Raw genomic sequence first — 6,862 nt, 5'->3', positions numbered from 1 at the left:
CAATAACAATATCGAGAAATAAATTAACAGTGATAGCAGTGAAATAAATAGCGCAGTGAATAGTGATATATCAACAGTAGTGTAAATAAATGGAATAATTCACAACCAAAGTTTAGTAATAATTTAATAGTGTTTTTAAGTTCTTTAATAATTAGTGTAAATAAATAGTTTTTGTCGTTATCAGCCTTAGAAGTTAATTTTTTTAAACCCACGAACATTACAATATCTATCTAGTAACTTGATATGATATGATATTCAAATCACTCATTCATTCCTAAAAACGAAATACATAATTTCCTTCCTTTAATAACTAAGAGACTCAAGCGGAAAGTAACGTGTTTCTTTCAATTCCTGTCGTGTTTATGGCCGGCTGACCGACAATATCGATGGTCTTGGTTCACAACGAAATTTTTATTGCCAGCTTACGATCATTCTCCACCAACACAACCAATTATTTCGTTTCTGCGCGTCTTATTTCACCGTTTTGCCGACTACGACGACCCCCACGCGACCCTGACGGGGGCCCTAACCGAATTCCCGTCTCCTTTTCGTGGAAAAATGAGCCGTTTTATACAAAATAAACTGGAAGAGAGCTTTTGCCGTTCCAGACGAACAAACGACCGAATGTCGTGCGTACCAACAATCGATCCGAACGTTTCTTCTGATAAATTATTCACGCCACTTCTACCAACACCGTTAAGTGTTTTTGGATTGTATCGTAAGTCGCTGGTAGGTACATATATAAAACTACATGGGTATTGTATCTCTTTTTTTATATGTAGGTTCTTTTTTTACACTTGTAATTCGACTAAAGAACACCCGTATGGCTGAAACGACGTACTGTCGTCGAGGTTTGCTTCCGGATGCGTCGCACACACGCTTCCGGAAACAATTTCAATGTAAAGCCTTCCGGAAAGGAAAACAATCCTGATAGTTGTTTGTTAGCGGTCGGTCTCCATTCTTTTGTTTGATATTAGAATAGATTACTGGTCACGATAGGAACCCCTTTTGTTTGTTTGATGTACTAAAAATAGCGAAATTAGTAGCTTTTTCAATTGTTTTTTAATTAAATACTTATACTATCTTATGCAAGTCATACCCAAGGCTCACAATTTGTGCTTTAGTGTAAACTCAACAATTAAAATGTTTGTTAATATATAGTCTTTCAAATTGTTAGATTTTACTCTGGAAATAACCTTTGGAACTAAGGATTTGCTCTGAAAATTATGGAGCTGCAGCAAGGGCTTCGCCAGACAATGGAAACGAAAAAGGAGGCACCGTAGATGTTGGACTACAACATAAAACGATTATAAAGCAATTGGGAGCTTTCACGGTAGATGTGGTATTTTATTTCATTTATTTATTGATATATTTATGTATTTATTTATTTAATTATTTATTTCTTAATGGCCTTTATTAAATGATACCGTTCAATACGAAATTAAAAGATAGATAAATATTTAAAACCTTATACCAATAGAAAGAACTTTTAATGTTGCAATGGACGGTATCATTTAATATGGGTCATTCCATTTGAAAAAGAAAGTTATTCATCTTATAAGTGTCAAAAGTAAAAAGTAGGTTTCAGTATTTCCGACTATGGACAACGTGTACATTATGTCCATAGTGATTTAAGTTTTATTTAAGTATCAAACATCAAAAGTATTGTAGTCTTGAGAATGGATGGAAGGTGGTTAAATAAAAACAAACACACAAGCGAATTAAAAGATCATCTGTAGGATATTAGCGCATCATTTGCCTAAATGATTCAGGAAAACCACAAAAACAACTTGGGGACAGATAGGGTTATATCGAAACAGTGTTCTCTCAAATGCTAAACCACGACCATGCTTCTCGAATTTGGGTGTCTTTATATCTATTTCGTTTAACGAATTTTACGTAGAATTACTATTATTTTTGAAGAACCAACACCGATGTTTCGCCTCTATTTCGGAGATTTTTTAAAGGCTACAGTGTTATAACATAGTAATGTAAAACATTTTATATTGCAAGTTCAGTTACTAGGTTCTTTAGTTATGTAAGAAAAGGTTCCAAACAGTTCGGTGCTTGTAACTGGTACATATTATTAAGATAAACATTGATTTAAACAGCACAATTATAAATAAAATACTAAATAATTAAGTAGTTAAAAACTAACGTTTACTATATTGAATAAAGAATCTACCAGATTTCCGCATATTTGTGAGCAGATGAGCTCTAACAATAAGGATATATGTATTGTATAATTATATTCATAAAATGAATTTACCTCGGTAACAATTGTTTCATCAAACCTTATCTTTAGGCGGATAGTTTGGTATAGTTGGGACGTTCAAAGTCGGCATAGTCCCCAATAAAACTGTCTAATTTACTTTATTCTTTCAACTTAAAAAATAGATTAGAGCGGTTGCTCACAGGACGCCTACTTTTACTCACGATGAACGTTGTCAAACCTGATCTATTACGTACCTAAGCAACCTCTAACTGCTGCACTGCTTACTATTATTCGATTATCTCATTTCATAAAATACTACAAATGGCGCGGTAAACGCGTGACCTTTAGTTTGACCCGCGCAAAATAGAAAAGAACAGCAGTAGGCCAGAAGAGAAAGGAGACAACTCTCAGCCAAACTCTTAACCGGTGAGGAGCGTATAATCTGTACAGTACTGCACGGAAAAATTGNTATATTCGTGTTGTTTCTAAGTCAATGTTAGTTTTTAACTAATCAATTGTTTATTATTTTATTTATAATTGTGCTGTTTAAATAATTGTTTCATCTTCATAAGGTCGTCAGTCCTATAACTGGTTCGACACGCACCTCCACTCCTTCCTATCCTGAGCTAATCGTCGCATTTCCCTAAAACTAGAACAACCCACATCCTTAACTATGTTAACTTAACTATAATCAATGTTTATATTAATATTATGTATCATATACAAGCACCGAACTATTTGGAACTTTATTTAACCTTCCATCCCTTAATTACCTTGAACCTTATTTAATATTTTTCAAATTAAGGGATGAAATGGAGAATATGCTCTCTATGATTCTCAAAAAAAGATATGAAAATATCTATATTGTAGCTAGCACGAGTGTGTAACCCTCGGCTATCCGCGGGCGCCTTTATTCATGTGCGCCGTATTTGTAAATGTGTGTGTCGTACCTGCGTTCTGGGAAAGCCGTTAAACAATTCAAAGAAAAAATAAACTATCCGGATGTTTCCAGATGGTCCCAGAAAGTAAACAAAAGAGTATTTAAAGGAAGAGACGATCGCCGAAAGGAAAAAGATATAAACTGACCGTTGCAGAAGTGAATCGAGAAGTAAATTGACAGTGATAGCAGTGAAATAAATAGCGCAGTGAATAGTGATATATCAACAGCAGTGTAAATAAATAGAGTAATTCATAACCTAAGTTTTGTAATAACTTAATAGTGTTTTTAAGTTCTTTAATAATTAGTGTAAATAAATAGTTTTTGTCGTTATCAGCCTTAGAAGTTAATTTTTTTAAACCCACGAACATTACAATATCTATCTAGTAACTTGATATGATATGATATTCAAATCACTCATTCATTCCTAAAAACGAAATACATAATTTCCTTCCTTTAATAACTAAGAGACTCAAGCGGAAAGTAACGTGTTTCTTTCAATTCCTGTCGTGTTTATGGCCGGCTGACCGACAATATCGATGGTCTTGGTTCACAACGAAATTTTTATTGCCAGCTTACGATCATTCTCCACCAACACAACCAATTATTTCGTTTCTGCGCGTCTTATTTCACCGTTTTGCCGACTACGACGACCCCCACGCGACCCTGACGGGGGCCCTAACCGAATTCCCGTCTCCTTTTCGTGGAAAAATGAGCCGTTTTATACAAAATAAACTGGAAGAGAGCTTTTGCCGTTCCAGACGAACAAACGACCGAATGTCGTGCGTACCAACAATCGATCCGAACGTTTCTTCTGATAAATTATTCACGCCACTTCTACCAACACCGTTAAGTGTTTTTGGATTGTATCGTAAGTCGCTGGTAGGTACATATATAAAACTACATGGGTATTGTATCTCTTTTTTTATATGTAGGTTGACATATGCCACACCCTTGTTGTCATTCTATTCTTAATCTTTAAGAATAAAAAGGCAGGCACGGGTCACTCACGTCAAGAGATTTAGACCATTGCTTAATATTCAAGAGGACCCCGGCTCAATTGGTCCAAGTTTTCCTGTGATTTTCGTGGATCGTTTAGTCAAAAGCTGAGGGAAGTTTTACTCTACAGATAAAATCTTTCGCTCTCTTCTGTCCTTACCTTTCTCACCCCATCCACCACGCACCTATTCCCACGATTCCTCAAAAGAGGGCCTTCTGCAATATCCTCCAGCGTAGTCGGGAGGAACTACCCGTCCACCAGCATTAGTGGCTGGTGAGAATGAAACATTCAAAAGTTTTTTTAAAGTATTTTCAGTAACGAAATGACTTATCATTGATTTGCTTAGACCCTTATATTAATTATATCAATTCGTTATTAGTTTGGAGATACTCGTTTTGAGTATATCTTTTGAAATATATATATACACACCTAGATAATCAACTTGGCTTCTAGGATTCACGTGATTATACCTTCCATCCAGATTTAAACTCTACCTCTTATTAATTTCACGCGAGTACAGGTATTCCACTTACAATAGTAATTTTCAATGATGTAGGGCAATTCTGGGGGCATGCTGGTCGTTGAAAAATAAAACGAAAATGATCACCCCCTTTTCATTTTTTCTTTTAAATCCATCATGTTAGTGTTTCAGAAAAGGAAATGCTATCGAAACGGTAAATTCAATCTACCCTAATACATTGAAATTTCGTGATATCCTAATTTGAAAACCACATAAACCAGATTGGCATCATTCAAATTGGGAAATTAAGGTATTTCAAATGGGACAATTCTAAGACCAAATGAGGATTTAGTTGCAATTTTTGGGTTTTGAGGTAAAAGTATTTCGAAATCCTAACAACTGATAGACAAATTCAGAGACAACGTCGTAAATTAGGATATGTGTAAATATATAGTATAGTTTTAGTTTCCTGATTCTTGTTGACAGTGTAATTCTTCATCATGTGTTGCAACAATTGATTTTGGATCTTAAGTGTACCAATTTGAGCTACATAAAATATCAAAAATATTTCAAACTAACAGGCACAAGTTCTGTTTTACTGACTTTAATAGAATGTGCTTTATACATTAGTTTATCTTTTTTTAGCTACTATCACGTTGTATAATAATTAATTATTCTGTATCTGTTATTGAGTGCTATTTTGCCATTTACCCATGTACTATTTTATATTGTAGCGAGCACGAGAGTGTTTGTGTGCGATCGAGCACACGTGTGCGTGAACGGCTTATCGATTCGCCGATTAGATTCGCCTTTCTTCATGTACGACGTATTTGTAAATTTGTGTGTCGTACCTGCGTTCTGGGAAAGCAGTTATACAGTTCAAAGAAAAACTAAACGATCCGGATGTTTCTAGAGGGTTCCCGAATGTAAGCAAAAAAGTATTTAAAGGAAGAGGGAGAAGAGAAGCCGAGAAAAAAGTAGATATAAATTGGCCGTTGCAGAAGCAAATCGAGAAATAAATTGACAGTGATAGCAGTGAAATAAATAGCGCAGTGAATAGTGATATATCAACAGTAGTGTAAATAAATAGAATAATTCATAACCTAAGTTTAGTAATAATTTAATAGTGTTTTTAAGTTCTTTAATAATTAATGTAAATAAATAGTTTTTGTCGTTATCAGTCTTAGAAGTTAATTTTGTTAAACCCACGATCATCATAATAAGATTACGAAAATATTTGCATTTTTTATATGCAAAAGATGTGGAAACACAAACTGTTTTGACGATTTTTGTAAGGCTGGATCCACACTATAAGGTCGATCGCGGTTCGTTCGAGCGATTAGATCTCGGTCTGGTAAAATATTATCAAATGANTTATATAATATTTATAGTATTGCTACCTGGCTCGAGATTGTGTTTGTCATTGACTTTATATATCATGGTATGTCCATACACTTTCACTACGAGAAAACAGACAACGAGGCACAAAATTTTAAACTGCATATTCGATACCGTTTTTCCTTTTAATTGTCAATTAATTAATAATGAGATAATATTAGAATCTATCGAATGTGTGTCGAATAAAAAACTACTTTGTAACATGTGCAATAGTTGTTTCAGCCGTCAAAACAATATGCGAATAGCTGTCCGTGAATTACAGAACTTACGTATCGTTCGTCTTTTTTTTCTATTTAGGGAAAGTAATTCAACCTACATACAGATAGTCTCTCTCATGTTGTGCACCTTGAAGTTTTCCATCTTTGTTCTTCCAAATGTATTCAGATGGTGTGCAAAGAAAAGGGTGATATTGAGGAGCGGGAGACATTGTATGGTAATCGTCATCATGACAAATTAATAGGAACGCGGTAGTGTGATGACGCTATAAAAATTACAATTTTAAATTATTGAATAGTTTATAATTATAACAACTACTAATTTATTGATATATATACATAATTTGCATGAATACTATATTGAATAAAGAATCTACCAGATTTCCGCATATTTGTGAGCAGATGAGCTCTAACAATAAGGATATATGTATTGTATAATTATATTCATAAAATGAATTTACCTCGGTAACAATTGTTTCATCAAACCTTATCTTTAGGCGGATAGTTTGGTATAGTTGGGACGTTCAAAGTCGGCATAGTCCCCAATAAAACTGTCTAATTTACTTTATTCTTTCAACTTAAAAAATAGATTAGAGCGGTTGCTCACAGGACGCCTACTTTTACTCACGATGAACGT

This window comes from Agrilus planipennis, unplaced genomic scaffold, assembly GCF_000699045.2.
Source record: "Agrilus planipennis isolate EAB-ADULT unplaced genomic scaffold, Apla_2.0 scaffold150, whole genome shotgun sequence".
Lineage (NCBI taxonomy): Eukaryota > Metazoa > Arthropoda > Insecta > Coleoptera > Buprestidae > Agrilus > Agrilus planipennis.
The sequence above is the reverse complement of the archived record's forward strand: the minus strand, read 5'-3'. Positions refer to the sequence as shown.